The 21,835-nt window shown below is 43.9% G+C and overlaps 1 long non-coding RNA gene across 1 annotated transcript; it reads right to left on the bottom strand.

Annotated features, from left to right (window-relative positions):
• Positions 1 to 7,025: 7,025 nt before the first annotated feature.
• Positions 7,026 to 21,130, bottom strand: LOC132535219 (uncharacterized). Its single transcript, XR_009546988.1, has 2 exons — positions 21,051 to 21,130; positions 7,026 to 7,213 (listed from the first exon to the last, which is right to left on the bottom strand). It is a non-coding gene; the product is annotated as an uncharacterized LOC132535219 (long non-coding RNA).
• Positions 21,131 to 21,835: the final 705 nt, after the last annotated feature.

Genomic DNA, 21,835 nt, shown 5'->3' with positions numbered 1-21,835 from the left:
GGGGACTAGGAAGGTGGGGTTGAAACATAACTATGTAACTGACAGAATGATTCATTACTTTGTAGGTCACTGGAAAGGAGCAGAATTTCTCAAACTGTGTTCCATGGGCTGATATTAATCATACAAATGCCCTAAGCACAAAAAGTTCTCAGGGTTCTGGGGCCAAGTTGGCTTAGGAAGTGCTGCATACTAATTCCCCCTCTCAGAGCTTTACAATGTGCATTAGCATATTAAAAGTTCAGAGAAGTAGAGCAGTAAAGAACCTAGTTTTAATTTTTCTGAGTGATTAAACAAGTATATCACTACAAGGCACAAGTTCCTTTTAGGCCAAATAGATTTCTCTTAACGTCAATTTTGGATGGAAGGGCTAAAGGAATTAATGGAATTTTGCCTCCTCTTTTGTTCCAGACTCCCAGCAGTCCATTAAAATGTGTGTCAATGTTGGAACACTGGAACTCGATTGTAACTGAAATGCAATCAAAATCAAATTCCCCTGAAATCGAATTTGCTTTTTCATAATCTCAGTGGTGTGTTGAAATGCTTTAGATGCAATAATGGTGGACCCTTGAACTCTCATGACACGTTCAGAAAATGACCTTCTGAGGTGTCATTGATTAATTTATTCAAATACTAGGTATTAAGAGACTTAGAGCCTTTGGCACTGCAAAAAAGAAACAGTTGGAGGTATTTTAGAGGTAAGAGTGGTAACTGCTAAGGGATTGGAAATTGCAAAGATCTCATATAGCCTGCATGGGCTCCTGGCCACTCAGTGGGCAGAGAGGCTCCAGCCTGTGCCAGAGAAGGAAGGTGGCTCAAAGTAGGTCATCTTTTGATTGAGGCGGCTATTGGGAGTTTTGCAAGGAACACTGCTCATAATGAACTTCTGACACGTGTTAATTCTCAGAGATAACAACGGTGCTCCAACAGCAAACCACTTCAAACCTCAGTGGCTTAATACTCAGTTGTTTCCTTTTATTATTATTATTTTTTATTACCACCATGGTTATCGCTGGGGTTCAGTGCCAGACAATGAGTCCACTGCTTCTCGTGGTCATTTTTTCCTTTTTTTTTTTTTTTTTTACTAGATAGAGACAGAACTAGGGAGCTAGAGAGGGGAAGGGGAGATAGAGAGGAAGATAGACACTTGTAGACCTGTTTCAACGCTCATGAAGCTTCCCTCCCTCTGCAGGGGGTGACGGGCTGGGGGATGGCGCTCAAAGCCAGGCCCTTGCTTGCTTCTTCTTCTAGCGTTTGCCCTTCTTCCGTAGCCAGTCAACAGCGTCAGGTTGAGCCTGATGTCAAGTTTCGAGACCTCCTTTGAATCTGGAGAGGTGGCAGTCATTGACTGTGTGGATCATAGTCTGTCTGTAGCTGCAGGGGCAGTTCGGGTCGTCTCTGGCTCCCCAGCGATGGAACATAGCGGCGCACCGGCCATGGCCTGTTCCATAGCGATGGAGGAGGGCCCGATCATAACGTGCCAGGTCAAAGCCGGGTGGACGCTTGCAGGGGTCTGTGATGAGGTGTTTGTTCTTTACCCTTGCTTGGTAATGTGTGCTCTCAGCAGGGCGTGCCACCGCTGACTCCCTGGCTTCTTTTTGTTGTAACGGTTATCGTTGGGGCTCTGTGGCTGTACAGTGACACTACAGTTTCTGGTGGCCATCCCCCCCCCCCTTTTCTCTCTCTGATAAAGGGCAAGAGACTGTAAGTAGAGAGGGAGAGAGAGCAAGAGAGACACCTGCATCCCTGCCTCACCACTCACAAAGCTCTGCAGATGGGTGTCAAGAGCTTGATTTGGGCGGTCTTATATGATATTGTGAGCCTTCTACCAAGGGTGCAAGCATGCAGCCGTGACAATACTCAGTGATCAGTGTGGGCTGTCTTGGGTTTATCTGATCTGGAGTCTCCTGTTCAAGTATGAACCAGATCCTATTGCAGGAGAGCAAGTGGGAAGAGGACAGAGGACAGAGGGCCCCTTTATGCCCGCTGGTAGGATGCTAGAGGGTCACCTACATGGAGGAATCACTAGAGAGTTGGCCATGTTTCAGAGAGACAGGTGTTTATTGAAACAAAGCAGGGGGAGAGGAGAGGAAAATTCATACTTCAAAGGCATGTAGACCACAAGAGAGAACTTGAAGGCCCAAGTTTCTTGGCCATCTAACTTACATAGTGGGTTCTGGGGATGCTGAAGCAGGACCCTGAGGGGACTCACTTTAGCCACTGTGCACACATCTGCATTCATCTTCATTTTCCGGCGGAAAGAGAGATGCGGGTACAGGATGCAGTCAGGGCATCTGGCCCCTCTCCAGGCTTCCTGCAGGTGCGGGGTGGGGTGGGGGGTTTGCTAATGTGGTCCCTGCAGAGGAGTATTTCCCTAAGCAGCCCCTAACAGTCCGGCCCTACTCAGCTTTTAAGGTCAGACAAGATCAGGCACATTCAGGGGGCGTGAGCACAGACTGTTCGGAACTCAGTCGGGTGCCCTTATTGTTGTGGGTGGGGGTGGCAGCTGGGGTGGTCCTGCTTCTTCCTGCACACCTCTACAGCAGCTGGGACAGCTCTGTCCACAGGCCTCTCATCCTCCTTGGATGAGTGGGCTTGCCAGCACCATGCTTCTTGTGAAAATAGTGAGAGGCGGAGATGCCAAGTCCACCTGATATAAGCTGTTACAGAGCTCTTCTTGTGAAAATAGTGAGAGGCGGAGATGCCAAGTCCACCTGATATAAGCTCTTACAGAGCTCTTCTTGTGAAAATAGTGAGAGGCGGAGATGCCAAGTCCACCTGATATAAGCTGTTACAGAGCTCTTCTTGTGAAAATAGTGAGAGGTGGAGATGCCAAGTCCACCTGATATAAGCTCTTACAGAGCTCTTCTTGTGAAAATAGTGAGAGGCGGAGATGCCAAGTCCACCTGATATAAGCTGTTACAGAGCTCTCTTGGGTCCTAGTCTCCGACTGATTTCAGAGGACAGGAGCTTAGAGCTTACTCCCACTAGGTAGAAGTTACAAAGCATTGCTTATGTACTGGATGTCTGCTTCTGTGCCTGGGGAGCAAGTAGCTGGAGCAATAAAGCATTCTGTGGCACTGTGTATTGGCACTCTCCAGGAACCAACCATGGTGGGGGGCATCTGCTGACTCTCAGGATGTAAGCTCCATGCAAGGCATCTGAGACCTCGGCACAGGCTCCTGTAGAGGAGACTGTTGTCTCTCTATCAAGTGAGGCCTGAGAACTGCTCACTGGCTTTTTTTTACTCACTCTTTTAATTTAGTTTTATGATTATTATTTTTACTGAGTCGGGCAGCAGCACAGCAGGTTAAGTGCAGGTGGCACAAAGCGCAAGGACCAGCATAAGGATCCTGGTTCGAACCCCCCACTCCTCACCTGTAGGGGAGTCGCTTCACAAGCGATGAAGCAGGACTGCAGGTGTCTCTGTCTCTCCCCTTCTCTGACTTGCCCTCCTCTCTCCATTTCTCTCTGTCCTATCCAACAACGACGACATCAAAAACAACAATAACTACAGCAATAAAACAACAAGGGCAACAAAAGGGAATAAATAAATAAATATTATTTTTGCCACAGCACTGCTCTGGCTTATGGTGGCGCAGGGGACCGAACCTGGGACTTTGGAGCCTCAGGCATGAGAGTCTCTTTGCATAACCATTATGCTATGTGCCCCCACCTTTTTAATTTTAATTTAATTTAATTTAATTTTATTTTATTGACTGATATTTTTGATAGAGACAGAGAAATTGAGAGGGATGGGGCAGATAGAGAAAAAGAGACATCTGCAGCACTGTTTCACTGCTTATGAAGCCTCCCCACTGCAGGTGTGAACAGGGGGCTTGAACCGAAGTCCTTATGCATGGTAATGTGTGTACTCAACCAGGCCGCCACCTGGTTCCCTGCTAACTGAATTTGAAGAACAAGCAGCAGCCCAGGGAAAGGTGTTTGGGGAGATGAGAGCTTAATCCCCCTGCCTCTGGGCTATAGTTACTCCTCCTTCTCAGACTCAGGCCCTCACCACTGACCTACACAGCCATGGCTGCTTTGTGAAATTAGAAGAAGGTGGCTCTTGCTCTGCCTCCATCGTTAATAATCCCTTCGAGGGAACCTTTGGAGAATGACCTCCCACCAACCAAGAGATGATAGATGAAGAAGCCTCAGAAAACGGTTGAATGTTGACTGCATAGAACAAGAGATGCAAAAAAAAAAAAAAAAAAAAAAAAGCAAAAAAAGGGCCCAGAATTAATGGAACAGCATATGAGGCACACTGTGCAAAACAGCCTTTCTCCCACATAGACACTGGGCTTGGCCTCTGTGACATGCATGGTCAGTGGAACAGCAGATGCAGTGCAAGCAGAGATTTGAAAGATGCTTGCTGTTGAGGTCAGCCCCTTCTTGCTGTTGGGGGCTCCGAGCGCTGGCTCTATCTAAACAAGCCCAGACTAGTCTGTGGGATGATCAGAGCTTGTGCCTCAGCTGACACGTAGCCACTGCCACACCTGTGAGAGCAGCCTCTCAGGACTACTCCCACTGCTCACCCTTTAACTAGATGGTGTCACCACACTGGGCTGAGGAGAGGCTCTGCCACTCCACGGGTCCGTGACAAATAGCGCCTGCTCACTGTCTGAAGTCACTGCACTCTGATTTTTTGTTAAACAGGGAGAGCTACATTTTTTCTCTCTCTCTCTTTAAATTTCTTTATTGGGGAATTAATGTTTTACATTCGACAGTAAATACAATAGTTTGTACATGCATAACATTTCTCAGTTTTCCATATAACAATACAACAGAACAACATTCTCTTTATTGCAACACTGTATGCCTGGCGGTAGATAAGATAAGAAAAGCTTGTGTATTGCTTAAGAATGAAGATAGCTATTGTGAAAGACAGCACTATTGACTAGAGTTCGGTAGGGAAGGATAGGAGGGAATGAGGAGGAAGATATAAAAGCTAATTCTTTTCAGTTTTTAGACGAAAGATTTTTAGATATTATAAATGCATAGTTACTGGAACAGAGCGTAGAGTTTCTTAATAAATGGAAAAAAGCCACAATACAAAGTGTAAGTGTACCACATATATTAAAGTCTTCACCAAATTCTACTGAATCTTAATATTAAACTAGTGGTAAAGTCGTCTTTAACTATCGCTGTGTTAGTTAAACTGATACACCATTAATCGTAAAACACATCCCAATTTCAAAGATGTGAAAGAAGTGATTAGGAGTTACTGCAACGCAGTGTCAACCAGAAGATATCAAATAAAATATGACAGAACCAAGACCAAATATATTTCGTACTAATAAATGCAATTATGAGTACCATTAGAAGAAGAAAATGCAGATTAGATCACAAAGCAAAGCAGAAAAAATGAAAAATAAAAGCAGAGGCAGGGGTTGCGAGATAGCTGACTCAGCTGGTCACACACACTGCCATGTGCAGGGACCTGCGTTCAACCCCCTCCCCCTCACAGCAGCACTATGCAGAGGAGAAGCTTCAGAAGTGGTGCAGTGGTACCTCTCTTTCTCTCTGTTACACTATTTGGCAAAAAAAAAAAAAAAAAAGAAAGAAAGAAAAGAAAAGAAAGGAGGCTGGATGATGGTGCAGTGGGTTAAGTGCAAGGACGGGCGTAAGGATCCCGGTTTGAGCCCCTGGCTCCCCACTTGCAGTGGGGGTCACTTCACAGGCGGTGAAGCAGGTCTGCAGGTGTCTGTCCCCCTCTCTGTCTCCCCTCCTCTCTCGATTTCTGTCTGTCCTAAACAACAACAGCAATAGCAACAATAACAATAATGACAACAACAGGGACAACAAAAGTGAGGGGGAAAGTGGCCTCCAGGAGCAGTGGATTCGTGGTGCAGGCGCCGAGCCTCAGTGATAAACCTGGAGGCAAAAAAAGGAAAAGAAGGGAAAGGAAAGGGGAGGGGAGGAGAGGAGAGGGAAAGAGAACAGAGAAAACATGGGTAAAGATAGAAAAAAAATGAAAAAGAAGAGAAAAGTGTTTCACGATCCTATTATTAAACAAGGCGAGACTCCAGCTAGAAAGGAGTAGACAAGACAAAAGCGGGCACCTGGGAATTCCAACGGAGGCAAGCAGTTCAAATACCTATGCGTCACATAAAACATCTTCATCAAACATACGTGTGGAAATGCCAGGAGAAACAGACAAAAACCCATCAGTAATATACCTTAATTCACCATGTTAGCTGAGGACAAATAAAGTTGACAAAAAATTGCTATTATCAACTACATTAAATATTTTGAAACAATCATGAATTAAAATCATATAGTCCTATACTATGTAATTTACAACATGTGAGAAAAATAGATGATATACTTGTGTGACTACATCTTACAGATCACAAAGTGTGTGTTTAGAAATATATCAAAATGAGAAGAGACAGGGCTTGGGTGGCAGTGCTCCTGGTTGAGCGCACACGTTACAGTGTGCGAGGACCCGGGTCAGCTCCCTCCTGCAGGGGGAAGCTTATTGCGGTAAAGCAGTGCTGCAGGTGTCTCTCAGTCTCTCTCCCTCTCTAACTCCCCCTTCGTCTCAATTTCTGGCTGTCTCTATCCAATAAATAAATACAATAAAAGAAAATGGCCACACACTTCTGGGTGGAAGCAGAACTGTGGTTAAAGCAGTTAAGTGCTTTCCAGGGAGACAAATGTCACATTCCTTCTAGTGTCGCTACCTGAGCACTAGCATTAAAAGCAAACATGATTAAGATGAATGCCACATTTCATAGCATACACTTCATATGATTAACGCCTCTATCAAGTATTACCAAGCAATTTAGAATTTCCTGAGCCTTTAAGAACCTTGAGTGGATGGCGACTCCTGTTTTGGAAGTCTCCCTTTAAGGTAGATGCTTCTCCGATAACATCCAGTTAATCAGCAGCAGACTTTTTCATCGGCTCTTTCTCATGGCCACTGGCCCCTTTTCCACTATTGCAGCTGTTCTGCCAACTTCATTTCCTGACTGGGAATGTGCCCAGTCAGCTGTGGAAAACAAAGCCCAAGAAACACAAAATTTAATAGTTGCATACATTTATTTAAGAATAACAAAGCATTCAGGGCTCCTTATGTTAAAAATCTTCCATCCACATGTTTCAAAGCCAAAGTGCACCAGATTTCCAAAATAAAGCTTGTAGAAACATTAGCAGGCGTGAGTGGACTCCACAACTCAACGGTTCTGAAGCCAGATGTGAAGATAAAATGCTGTGAAAAGATGCAACAGTGATTCCATGTTAAACAAATTCTCAAAAACTATAAACATGGTGACAGAACAAGTTCTCTGGTCAATAATAGGACCAGGGAAGAATCCAAGTGTTGCCTGTAAACACAAGTGACTATAATGAGTGCTTAAAGATTGGGAATATATACATTTATTTCAGTATTTCAAGGTAGATCAAGAGATAGCTTACTCAGTAGGGACATGCGGTCCTGGGTTCAAGACCTGGCACCACATAAGAGCACCATGAATGGCACCAAGGGAGAACTGTATAGATGGTGGATCAGTGCTATGGTGTCTCTCCTTTCTCTCTGTCTTTCTCTCCCTTTATTCTCTCTCTTTAAAATAAAGAATGAAAAAATTCAGTCCCGGGGAGATGCTCAATGGTGATATAACACATGCATGAGTGAGGCCATGAGTTCATTCCTTGGCACCACAACAAGAGAGAGGGAGAGAGGGAGAGAGGGAGACAGAGAGAGTTAAAGTGCTTGCAGTGTGCTAAGTATTGCGTTTAATGAATTGCCAATAGTTTAAATCGCTGCTGTGTTCATTTCCATTCTATGGACACTTTATACTAAACGTTCATTTGCTCCACTCTTGGCTGCTACAGCAGGTACCCAGAATATTCCTGAGACTCTCCTGACAACACCTGGAACATCTCTTTTTACTTTTATATTTTTCATTTTTTACCACTGGGTCTTTGAAGCCATTCAGTTTTACTTCTAGTAGCCTTTATTTTCCTTTTTCCTTTCTTTTTTTTTCCCAGGTAGAGGGTGAGAGATAGGGAAGGGGAGACACCACTCCATGGCTTCTGAAGTTCCCTCTCTGCATTGTGCTCCCATGGGTAGGAACCTGGGCTTATGTGCTTTGTAAACTGTGCACTCTACCTGGTGAACAATCTTCTGACCACCGTTATTTGTGTTTTAACCTCAACTGGAGATTAGAAAGTCATTCATAGTTAAGAATATACGTACGTATTCATATGTAATATAATATGTATGGTATGTGTATGTATATAGACTTATGCATGTTATGTGTATGTATACTGTCTCTTCTGTTCTGAATTGAATAGCTGTTTTAAGTTTTAAGTTGCCATGCCATTCCTCCATTAGGATATATTATCCAAACACAGTCTGTTATGTTAACTATAATACAAGCCAGTAACTGCTCAGGGATTTCTGATTCCTCATGTTGTATTTAGCCTTCCATAGACTACATCCCTATGTTTAGCAACCATTGATCCCTTTCATTCTTTTTGTTGTTGTTGTTGTTATAAAATCTTTGTACTTTTGAGACTTTTTTGCTGAATTTTGTTTTCCTCAAAATAATGGCCATTTTGTAATTGCCATGTCTTATGAAGTTTCAGATACTAGGAGTAGAGGAAATGGATATTCACTTGCACTTAAATGGGATTGGCTGTAGACACTGGTTTTGGAAACTGGGACCTGTGGAGTCCCCCATTCCTGCATTAAAATGTGGGGGGGGGGTAGAAAGAGGTAAAGTCAAGGAATTTTTCCCTCCAGTTCTTTGTGTTTAAACATTCTTGTAGCTATAATTTATATCTGATATCAAATGACCTGCATTTCTCTAGAAGACAACTACAGCCTGGTTTTCCTCATATGTGCAATATAAAGAACTGAATCACATGAACTTATATTTAAAAAGTAGTTAACTGTCACTAAGACTGTGAGATCTATGGGGGCACAGAGCTGTGGAGCTGGGTGTGATGTGCAGCCGCACCTAGTCTTCTTATTATTTAATGTCACTTTCTGTTTTCTCCTATTTTATTTATCTTGCTCTTGTAGTAGCACAGAGAGAAACTGAGAGGGCAGGGAGATAGGGAGAGAGACAGAGAGATACCTGTAGACCTATTTCACTGATGTGAAACTTCCCCCCTGCAGGAGGGAGTAGGGGCTTGAACCCTGCCCTTGTGCGTGCATGGTAATGTGTGCATGTGTGAGCTTAACCAGATGCACCACAGTCCAGCCCTTATTCCCTGGAATCATGATTTTGTAAACCATTATTAAATCACTAATAAAAATAAGTAAAAAATTTCATACTATCTGAAGAACCAAAAAGACAACAACTTTAATGGGAAAAAAAAAAAGAATCAGTAGACAGAAACATGAAAATAACATAGATGCTGGAATCACCTGACGTAGATTTAAAACAGCAGCCATAAAAATGCTTCAACAAGCAGTCGAAAACATTCTCAAAACAAAAGATAACGTAGAATGCCTCAACAGAGAACCAGAAGATAGAAAGAATCAAATGAAAACTATAATAGTGAAAAAAAAGTCAGTGGTTGGGCTACTTAAGGATGGAGAAGTCAGAGAAGAATCTGTAAACATGGAGACAGAATGATAGAAATTATCAGACCTGCCCAACATAGAGAACAGGTGGGGACAATGTACGGAACTTTAAGACACTTATAGCATTAATACAAATGTGTCATTAGAATTCGAGAAGGAAAGGAGAAAGGAGGGGTTGGAAAAGTACTCAAGAAAAATGGTTCAAAATTTCCCAACTTTGAAAATACACAAACCCACACACTCAAGAAACTAAGTAACTTTCAAACCGTGAGCTCAAAGAAATCTACTCAAAGACACATAGTTGGTGTGTTCCTGAAATACAGCTCTGGAGAATAAAGAAGGACTGAGAATTGTGAAGGGCCGGGGCGATAGCTCAGCAGTGGAAAGCAGAACCTGCCTGCGTGTGGTACTGCCTGTTCAGAGCTCAGTACTCCTCTAGTGCTGGAGAGGTTTCTTGATCCCAGGCTTCCTGATACTTGTCCGTGGAAATCTTACCCATAGATAGATACCTTTGCATCTATGTTTGCAGAATGTGTGTTTTGCTTGTTATTTGTCTCCTAGGTCCATTCTTTTGACTGGTGTATACCATGAGGCCTGTACTTCAGGCTCTGTCCCATTATCACAAAATCCTGCTCTGAGGCAGTAGAAAGGTGGATGGTTACAGTGATCACCAGTAAGTCTGAATGTCTGGCTGCTGCCCTGAGGATCTGGGGATTGCGCATGGGATAACTAGACTAGATAACTACATTAGCTTACGGCATCAAAAGAATGTTCCTGACGTAATGACATTTGGATAAAGACTGTTTGTTTTTTAACCTCCAGCGTTACTGCTGGGGCTCGGTGCCTGCACTATGAATCCACTGCTCCTGGAGGCCATTTTTTCCCCGCTTTGTTGCCCTTGTTGTTGTCATTGTTATTGTCGTTATCATTGCTGTTGTCGTTGCTGGATAGGACAGAGAGAAATTGAGAGAGGAGGGGAGACTGAGAGGGGGGATAGACACCTGCAGACCTGCTTTACCGCCTGTGAAGCGACCATCCTGCAGGTGGGGAGCCGGGGGCTTGAACCGGGATCCTCCTGCCGGTCCTTGCGCTTTGCACCATGTGCTCTTAACCCGCTGCGCTACCGCCCGACCCCCGATAAAGACAGTTTTCAGCACCCTTACTTACCCTGATCTCTTCTTCCTCAGAACTGTAGTCTGATACTCATTTACATAATATGTAACCACCACTTGTTTTGTCTGAACAATGTTGTGTAATGCATAAATTTTAAAAATCAATACTTCTTCAAGCTTGGGGTGGGGGCACACACTCGACACTGTCCTAGCTGGGATGTCATATGTGTGTGTTCCCACCTGGCCTCTTCTGGTCAACTTTCCCTCTTTCCCTTCCTTCCTTCCTTCCTTCCTTTTTTTTTTTTTTTTTTTGCCTCCTGGATTATTGCTGGGGACTGGTGCCTGCACTATGAATCCACTACCCCTGGAGGACATTCTTCCCATTTTGTTGCCCTTATTGCTGTTGTTATTGTTGCCATTGCTATTGCTGTTTTAGTTTTTTGGGTAGGACAGAGAGAAATCGAGAGAGGAGAGAAAGATAGACACCTGCAGACCTGCTTCACCCCCGGTGAAGTTACCCCGTGTGTGGGGGCAGCCGGGGGCTCAAACCAGGATCCTTGCGCTTTATGCCATGTGCGCTTAACCCACTGTGCTGCTGTCTGGTTCCCTTTCTATTTCTTTTCTTTTTTTTTTTTTAAAGATTTTATTTATTTATGAGAAAGACAGTAGGAGAGAGAAAGAACCAGACATCACTCTAGCACATGTGCTATTAGGGATCGAACTCGGGACCTCATGCTTGAGAGTCCAAAGCTTTACCACTGCACCACCTCCCGGACCACACCCCTTTCGATTTCTATATGAATAAAAAGGCAACCTAGGACTGCAGTCACACATGCCCAAGGGACTGGTGAAATCATGCCTGCTCAAGAACCTGGCTGCATGTACGTATGCACACACACACATCCCACACTCACTAAAATCAAAATCAATACCTAGAAAGCAGTGCGAGAGAAATGATACCTTATCTATGCAGCAGTCTCATCAGAAGCCATGGAGACCAACCACGACTGTCAAAACTAACATCAAGACATTTTCAGATGAAGAAAAACCAAGAGAGATGTTAGCGGCTAAAAGAATATAGGAAGTTGTTGAAACAGAAAGGTGATTATCAGAGAGGGAATCTGGAACATCAGGAGGAAGAAAGCTAGAAAGAAGTAAAAAATAGCGCTATCAGATTTCCTTCTTTTCTTTGATTTTCTAAATTATGTTCAATGGTTGAGACAAAAATTAGAACCTTATCCGGCAGGGGAAAATATGTGGGGAAACATTTAAAACAATATTGCATATGACTGAGGGTTAGGGGATAGAAGCAAGTGAAGGTTTACAACTGACTTAAATGACTTAAAAAAAAAAAAAACCAGGGAGTCGGGCGGTAGCGCAGCGGGTTAAGTGCACGTGGCGCAAAGCACAAGAACTGGCATAAAGATCCCAGTTCGAACCCCCGGCTCCCCACCTGCAGGGGAGTCACTTCACAGGCGGTGAAGCAGGTCTGCAGGTGTCTGTCTTTCTCTCTCCCTTTCTGTCTTCTCCTCTCTCCATTTCTCTCTGTCCTATCTAACAACAACAAAAACAATAACAAAACAAAACAAAAAAACAAGGGCAACAAAAGGGAAAATAAAAAATAAATAAATAAATAAATAAATAAAACCCAAACCCTAGGGACCAGGTGGTGGCACACCTGGTTGAGCCCCCATGTTACAATGCGCAAGGACGCAGGTTCAAGCCCCCAGTCCCCACCTGCAGGGGGAAAGCTTTACAAGTGTTGAAGCAGGTGTGTCTCTGTCTCTCACCCTCTCTATCCCTCCCTTCCCTCTCGATTTCTTTTTTTTTTTTGAATGTCTTAATTTTTTTTTAAATTTTTTATTTAAGAAAGGATTAGTGAACAAAGGCATAAGGTAGGAGGGGTACAACTCCACACAGTTCCCAACACCCAATCCCCATAACCCCCCCCCTCCCCTGATAGCTTTCCCATTCTCTATCCCTCTGGGAGCATGGACCCAGGGTCATTGTGGGATGCAGAAGGTAGAAGGTCTGGCTTCTGGAACTGTTCCCCGCTGAACATGGGCGTTGACTGGTCGGTCCATACTCCCAGTCTGCCTCTCTCTTTCCCTAGTAGGGTGTGACTCTGGGGAAGCTGAGCTCCAGGACACATTGGTGGGGTCTTCAATCCAGGGAAGCCCAGCCAGCATCCTGGTGGCATCTGGAACCTGGTGATTGAAAAGAGAGTTAACATATAAAGCCAAACAATTTGTTGAGCAATCATGGATCCCAAGCTTGGAATAGTGGAGAGGAAGTGTTAGGGAGGTACTCACTGCAAACTCTAGTGTAGTCCTGCTTTCAGGTATATATTTTGCAGTAGTTTATGGATACGTGTGCACATAAGCTCTCTCTCACAGAAACTGGTGTATATCTAGGTCCCTCTCGATTTCTGTCTCTATCCAATTAATAAATAAAGATAATAAAAAAATTTTAAAAACCCCAATGCCAATAGTCTGTGTTATTTACTTACATAATGTACCACAAACATTAAATAAAGTCATACAGTAAAAAACATCCTAGATGTGGCCCTAGATTTGACACAGTGGAAATTATTGGACTCTCAAGCATGAGGTCCTGAGTTTGATCCCTGGATTTGCTTATACCAGAATGATATTTGGCCGTACCTCTCTCTTGATCTCATTCTCTTTCTCTTGATCTCATCCTCTTTCTCATAAATGAATAATTCCATAAATAAACACACACACATCTTTAAAATAATGTATCACAGAAGGTTCCAGCAAAGCTGGAATAGATAGTGCACTTCCCCACACTGGGTGGGGTCCTGGTGCTGTGGTGTTTCTGTCTCTGTCTCCCTCTCTCTACCTGAAGACATCAACCCTGGCAATGACAAAAAATACTAATAATGATAAAAATGTAGTAAAATAAAAAATATCACAATCTAGAGAGACTTCTGAAGTATGTTTAAGTAACTCACAAAACTTAGGAAAAAAGAAAACAGGGAAGTGAAAAAGAGAAATAAGCAGGAAACAAACCTGAGATTTCAGACTTAATCTTGAGCATATCAACAGTTACACTGAATAGGAAAACCTCACCAAGTCAAAAGACAGAGATGGAATGTGTGGACTAAGATTAATCCCACTGTATGCTGTGCTCCATAAGCACAAAAATGCAGATAGGCTAAAAGGAAAGGGAAGGGGAAATCATGCAAACATGAAAAGAAAGCAAGAGTAGTTATACTGATATGTGACAGACTTGAAAGAAGACAGAAATCAGAGATGATCATTGCATAATCTGCCAAGCAGAGCCAAAAATCTTAAACAGAGATGTACAATGCTTGAAGCAAAAATGACAATAGAACTGAAAGGAGCCATATCCACCTTCTAGTTAGGAGATTTTAGTGGCTCTTCAACAGTTGAAACTGAAACAGTAAGAATATGGAAAAACCCAACAAAATCACCAACTGACCAGATCTGATTAATATCTAGATAAACATCTAAAAGATTGATGAAATGTACATACTCTAGCAAACTGACAAAAAGAAGGAAAAAAAAAAGAAGAAAGGGAAAATACCACAGAGTCAAGTCAAATGATGTAGAAAAAGCACTAAGGAAGGAAGGGAGGAAAGAAAGAAAGGAAGGAAAAAAGAGGAAGAGAGAAAGGACAGAAGAAAGAAGACAGAAATTAGCAATATCAGGAGTGAAGTAAGGATAATATTATAGTCCCTGCAGACATCAAAAGGACAATAAGGAATGCTATGAATAATTACTTGCATTTTAAATTTAATAACTTCAACTACTCTTCCCAATATGAAATAGTTTGACAAACTCTATAAGTATCAGCAAAACTGAATTTATAATTTTAAACATACCCAAATAAATCTTCAGTACCAGATGGTCTCACTGAAGAATTTATACCAAATATTTAAAGAATTAACATCAATTCTACAGTTTCTTCCAGAAATAGAAGAGGAATGAATACAAAATTCCAACTCATTTTGAAATCAGAACCCCTATATGAAAACCCAATAAAGATGATATAAAACTGCAAACAGTGGAAAATTACAGATTAAAATCCACTTCCTCCCCTACCTTCTATTACACGTCTCCCAATCACCCCAAAAACTAACTGTGTCTGACAAAGTAAGGACCACAAAAGCTGAATTAGGGGCAAGATACTGGCACACTTTAACGATGACTCTTCAGTCACTACTAGGCCACCCCATCACCTGGGGCCCTAGTCAGGGAGCTCTGGGATTCCCACACAGACATGATGGGCCTAGACCTCTAACAGATCCCTCTCTCCACTGTCACTGGTCGTCTCCATCAGGAACAACATAATGGAACCCTTTGTGGGCCCCTTATAGGATCTTGCCCTCAGTGTGGATCAACAATGGTAAAAAAAAAAATATTCCAGTCTCCGAAGGGAGGTTGGACATCATACTCTGCCTACTACCCGAGGAAGATGGGTCCTGAAATGAGTGCAGCCTGGAATGTTCCTAGCCGTGACCACAGAATGTGAGCCCAGACCTACAGGGAGGCAGAGGTTACACAGGCTCCTGTGCTGACTATGGGCCCCAGATCAAACCGGTGGGGGTTGCAGTTAACAATATGTATATACTTTCCCCATATTTCGGAGCTATTCTCTTCCCTGATCCAGCTTTCCTAGTCCTTTTTCCAACTATAACACTATCTCCCAGACAATAACCTGGGTCTACTTGCATATTAGATGTCAGGCGAAGGCACAAACTAGTAAAGTCATGGGCCCTCTGGAATATACCTAAAACAGACCTACTAGCTTTTTCCAAAATGCAGACCCCAAATTTTATCTGCAGTATTCATGCCTTTAGGTTCATGATTAGTCAGCAGTTTGTTCTGCATTATAGCTTAACTCTTTTTCAGCCACCAGGTTCCATATGATACCATGATGCCAACCCGACTTCCTTGGGCAGAGGACCCCACCATGTGTCTTGGAGCCCTGTTTCCCCAGATCCCTGCTCCACTAGGGAAAGAGACAGGCTAGGAGTATGGATCGACCTGCCAATGCCCATGTTCAGCAGAGAAGCAGTAACAGAAGCCAGACCTTCCACCTTCTGCATCCCACAATGATCCTGGGTCCATGCTCCCAGAGAGATAAAGAATAGAGAAGCTATCAGGGGAGAGGATTAGATACGGAGCTCTGGGAGTGGGCAGTGTGTGGAAATGTTCCCTTCTTATCCTATGGCCTTGTCAATGTTTCCATTTTATAAATTAAAAAATGTGAAAAAAGAAAACAACAAAAAATAGATTAAAATCCAGTAAAATGATTACAAAAATCCTTCTAAAAAGTAGCAAGTAATGTTTGGCAACATTCAAAAAGAATTAAATACCATGACCAAGTGGAGTTTCTTATAGGAATGCAAGACCATCTTAGTATTCACAAATAATAAATGTATTTCATCATATGAATATACTACAGGAGAAAAAAAATCACATATCAAAATCAGTTTACACAGGAAAGGCATTTAGCAAAATTCACCACTTAATCATGATGAAATTCTCAGAAAAACTGGAATAGGAAACTTCCTCAGCTTGACTGAGAACACTTACAACACAGCAACATGATCTGTGATGGGAGAATGAGTGCTTTCTCCCTAAATCAGGAGCTGGACAAGAGTGCCCACTCATCACTTTTATTCAGCATAGTATTAAGAGTTCTAAGAAAAGGAGATAAAAAGGAGTACTGATCAGAAAAGACCTATGGAAGTGGGCCGGAGGGATGGCATGCCGAGTGGGAATCACTCTTCCCCCTGTAAGTGAGCCAGGTTCAAACACTGACAGCATATATAGGAAGTGCCTGGTGGTGTGGTGTCTCCTCCCCTCCTCTCTCTGTCTCTGTCGGAATGAAAACGTGACCCAGGAGTGGTGAAGCTGCATGTGTGAAGTCTTGGCTCCACACCCACGCACAAAAAAAGTAAGATGCTATGATGGCCATGGTAGGAAATTCCAAGAAGTCTGCAAAAGAAATTCTTAGATTTAATAAGTAGGTTTGGCAAAATTGAAAGACAAAAGGTTGCCAAACAAAAAACCCGTTGCACTTCTATTCTGTAATGATTCACATGGGTACAAAGGTTAAAGATACAATGTAGTTTATGATCAATAAAAACATGAAATGCTTAGTTGTGAAGATGACAAAATACAGACGTCACATGTCAGGAACCTCCAAACACTGATGAAAGAAATCAAAGAATAAGTAGATAACTTCTTCTTCTTCTAGCGTTTGCCCTTCTTCCGTAGCCAGTCAACAGCATCAGGTTGAGCCTGATGCAAAGTTTCGAGACCTCCTTTGAATCTGGAGAGGTGGCAGTCGTTGACTATGTGGGTCATAGTCTGTCTGTAGCCGCAGGGGCAGTTCGGGTCGTCTCTGGCTCCCCAGTGATGGAACATAGCGGCGCACCGGCCATGGCCTGTTCGATAGCGATGGAGGAGGGCCCGATCATAACGTGCCAGGTCAAAGCCGGGTTGACGCTCGCAGGGGTCTGTGATGAGGTGTTTGTTCTTGACCTCAGCTGACTGCCAACTCTGTTTCCAAGAGTCTGGAACAGAGAAGTTCAGTGTAGGCGTAGGAGACCAGATTGGGTGACGAGACGTCAAGCGTTGAACAGGGTGGGCGAAGATCTCCGCGTATATTGGCAGGTCCCGTCGAGCGTAGACGTGGAAAATGAACTTAGATGATGCCGCATCCCGACGAATATCTGGCGGGCGGGGCGATGTTGCTAAGAACTGGCAGCCATGGAACCGGGGTGGAACGGATGTTTCCAGAAATTATCCTCATGGAGGAATATAATTTGGAATCGACCAAGTGGACATGGGGGCTACGGAACCATCCTGGGGCACAGTATTCTGCAGTGGAATAGCATAATGCCAGAGATGATGATCGTAGTGTGGAAGCGCTCACGCCCCATGAGGAGCTGGCCAGTCTTGCAATGATGTTATTCCTCGCGCCCACCTTTGCTGCAGTTTTTATGAGATGTTCGTGAAATGACAGAGTGCGATCGAGAGTAACGCCAAGATAGACTGGCTGGGCTTCATGCCGGATTCTCGTATCGCCAAGCTGCACATTAAGCTCACGCGAGGCCGAGGCATGGTGTAGATGGAAAACAGATGATACTGTTTTTGCAGTGCTAGGGATTAGTCGCCATTTTTTACAGTAATCAGATATCAGAGACATGTCTTTCGTGAGTGTTTCCTCGAGGATGTCGAACTTGGATGCCTGAGTTGCACAGCAGATGTCATCGGCGTAGATGAACTTCCTTGGAGAAGTTTCTGGGAGGTCATTGATGTAAATATTAAATAGCGTAGGAGCCAGAATAGATCCCTGGGGGAGGCCACTTGAGACAAGTCTCCATCTGCTAGACTTGTCACCCAGATGTACCCGGAATCTTCTGTTTTGGAGAAGAAACAATATAGTGTTGGCCACCCATGGAGGCAGGCATCTTGAGATCTTGACTAGGAGACCACGGTGCCAGACCGTGTCATAGGCTGCTGTGAAATCAACAAAGACAGCACCCATCTTTAAATTCTTCTGGAATCCATTTTCAATGTAAGTTGAGAGGGCCAGGACTTGTTCGCAGGTAGATCTTCCTGGGCGGAAACCAGCCTGGGTTGGTGATAGGAATTTCTCTGTAAGAGGAGAAATACGTGACAGAAGCAGCCTCTCAAGGAGTTTGTAACACACGGACAGGAGAGAAATTGGTCTATAGCTGGCGGCCAGTGTTGGGTCTTTCTTTGGTTTCAAAACCGCTATTATCTTCGCACGACGCCAAACTTTGGGCATAGACTCAGATTCCAAGATGTGGGACAGGAATGAAGCGAGCCACTTCTTTGCCGCAGGGCCCAGGTTAAGAATGAGTTCTGGGGTGATGTTATCATAGCCAGCAGCTGTTCCCGGTTTAACCCTCTTCAAAGCGTCTTCCAGTTCAGACAGTGTAAAGGGAGAGATTTTTGGAGATGGACAAGATAGCCAGAAGTGGGATGACCACTCATGGGAAATTTCTCTTTTCCAGACTGGGTCGATGTTAGCACGTCCAACTTGAGTTAGGTGACTGGCCACTGAGTTTGGAGATACGGGAGGATGGGAGACGGGAGGGGGTTGGCTACTGGCACCCAGTCTGTGAAGAAGCTTCCAGGCCTTCCTACTTGAGTGGGTGAAGTTCAGACTTTCCGTGAGTTGTTGCCAGCGGGCTTGGCGTGCTGCATCCAGGGAGGCAATGAGATGGTCAGCCACATCTGGGTCGCCCGACTCATCATACTGCTTTAGTGCCATACCAGTGATGCCTTAGAACAGATACTAGGGGCTGGGTGGTTATGAGGAGTAGCAGAGTCCCACTCTCTTAGGGTAGCTCAGATGGGCTACTGGATGCTGGCAGAAGGCAGGTTCCCAGGCCCTGTGGAGTGTTACAGCTCTCTTCAGGAAGTCCCCATAGGCTTCCCAGCTCCAGGTCCATCCTAGTAGTTGCCATGAAGTATCAATGGAACCCTATCAGTCAGGTGAGATGAATTTCATTCACAGAGAAAAAGACAAGAGAGCAGCACAGATGTGTAGGACACCACAAACAATGACCCCAGTTCCCCAGGGCCAAGTACTTGTCATGTGTGCACTTAGCCAGCTGTGCCACTGCTTGGCCCCAGGGCCCAGTGCTTGTACAGGCAGTTGGGGGTCTTAAATAGGAGCGAGTTGGCCCCCATGTTTGGCGATTGGTTATTCCAGGCTGTCTCATTTACATAGGGACCTATCACTGTCCATCCCGTAATAATTGCTTTGATGGACAGGATGTTCAGGAAAGCCTTCTCTCAGTGCCTCTGTCTGCCCTTAATTTGCCTCTAACAGCATCTAAAGAAGCTTCAGTGCTGTGGTCTCTTTCACTATCTCTGACTCTAAAAGAAAAAATTCCCAAGATGGAGCTTGTCAGAGCATAGAACTTACAGTCCTGAGGCCCTAGCAGCCACAAGCTCAATCCTTGGTACCTTCTCAGAGTTGAGCAGGGAGGCTCTGGTCTCTTTTTGCTATAACAAATACATCTTTAGGAAAGAAAGTCACAGGGAAGAGAAGATAGAATTTCAGCACTTTACTATATTACTTTATAGAATAAGTTTACAACAGCTGTTCCCCAGATGAATCATCAGTCTGCAAACATCTGTATCAGCAGTCTTATATGATTCAGGAGACTGTAGATGTTACCCATGTTACTAACACTAGGCATCAGACGTGAAAATTAGATGAACATTACTTTCATTTACTGCTATCGTGCTTCAGATGTCGATAATCTCGAACGGTTGTTCCTGATACTGACTGAAAATTATCCGCATGTAAGCACACCCACACAGTTCCCGCCCGTGTTGTTTAAAGATCAGTTGTTTCATTAACTCTAGTCATCATGCTACACATTCTGCTCCTTTCTGTGACTTTCTCCCTTTGTATGTCTGACCCCTTCCACCTGTCCCTTACCCCATGGAGTAGATGGAAAACAGATGATACCGTTTTTGCAGTGCTAGGGATTAGTCGCCATTTTTTACAGTAATCAGATATCAGAGACATGTCTTTCGTGAGTGTTTCCTCGAGGATGTCGAACTTGGATGCCTGAGTTGCACAGCAGATGTCATCGGCGTAGATGAACTTCCTTGAAGAAGTTTCTGGGAGGTCATTGATGTAAATATTAAATAGCGTAGGAGCCAGAACAGAGCCCTGGGGGAGGCCACTTGAGACAAGTCTCCATCTGCTAGACTTGTCACCCAGATGTACCCGGAATCTTCTGTTTTGGAGAAGAAACGATATAGTGTTGGCCACCCATGGAGGCAGGCATCTTGAGATCTTGACTAGGAGACCACGGTGCCAGACCGTGTCATAGGCACCCCATCTTTGGCATCCACTAACCTGTTATCTATACCTGAGTTCATTTGCTTGCTTTTCAGATTCTACCTAGTAGTGAGATTATGCAGTATGTGCATTTCTGTTTGGTCAATTGGTTTTTGACGAGAGTGCCTAGAAAACTCAATTAGGGGCGTGGTCTGGGAGGCGGCGCGGTGGTAAAGCTTTGGACTCTCAAGCATGAGGTCTCGAGTTCAGTCCACGGCAACACATGTGCCAGAGTGATGTCTGGTTCGTTCTCTCTCCTCTCTTTCTTATAAACAATTTTTTTTAAAAAGAAACAAAAATCTTATCAAAAAATAACTCAGGGGCTGAAAGGGCAGTCTTTTCAATAGATGGTGCCAGGGCAATTGGATAGTCCCAGGCAAAATTGGAAGTTGAACTCCTTCCTTACAATGCACACAGAAATAAACTCCAAACCAGTCACAAAACAAATGTAAGGGCTACAATTACAATTCACTTCACTCCTGGAGCAGAGCCCTCTTGAATTGTCATACCCGAGGCAACAGCGAGACAGGCTCTTTTCCAAATGCACATGCTTGAAATTTTGAAGGATGTTTCTTCCTAAAATATCAGAATGAGATTTGGTAGTTAGCAATAGTTCATGTATGATAAATAGCTCCTGAGCCAGGATTCCGCGTAGGTTAATCCGAGACAACTCTATTCCACATGATGTATAACCAATCAGGTGAAGGACTGCACCAAAGCAAGGAACTCTGGGGAAGGAATGGAAGAGGGGGCTGAGAAGGGGAGGTGGGGGCTGAGAGTATTTGCAGACACCCCTGATGCAGGTCTGGGACTGGAGCCCGTGTGTAGACAATTATTCTGTGAGCCATCAGTCTTCTAATATAGTGGGGGCGGAGGGAGAAAAGAGTAAATTTGTCATGCTGCGAAGCAAAGTCTCCTGAAATTCCCCTCCCAGTTGCTTTTCTTTTTTTTAATTTATTATATTTATGTATTTATTGGATAGAGACAGCCAGAAATTGAAAGGAAAAGGGGAGATAGAAAAGGAGAGAGACAGAGAGACACCTGCAGCCCTGCTTCACCACTTATGAAGCTTTCCCCCTGCAGGTGGGGACCGGGGACTCAAACCCAGGTCCTTGCGCACTGTAACACCTGGCCCCTCCCAGTTTCTTTTTCTATGTAAATTCAGCATTTCATTTTTGTTTTGATTTAGTTTTATCTTGTTTGCCTACTGTACTTACTTCTCAAGGTCTCTCTTATATTGGATCAATTCCAGACTTTTGGATTCACCATTATAGTTTGGAATTAAACCATTACA

The sequence above is a fragment of the Erinaceus europaeus genome, chromosome 21 (assembly GCF_950295315.1).
Source record: "Erinaceus europaeus chromosome 21, mEriEur2.1, whole genome shotgun sequence".
NCBI lineage: Eukaryota > Metazoa > Chordata > Mammalia > Eulipotyphla > Erinaceidae > Erinaceus > Erinaceus europaeus.
Note: the sequence above shows the minus strand (reverse complement) of the source record. Positions and strands in the feature narration are given on the sequence as shown.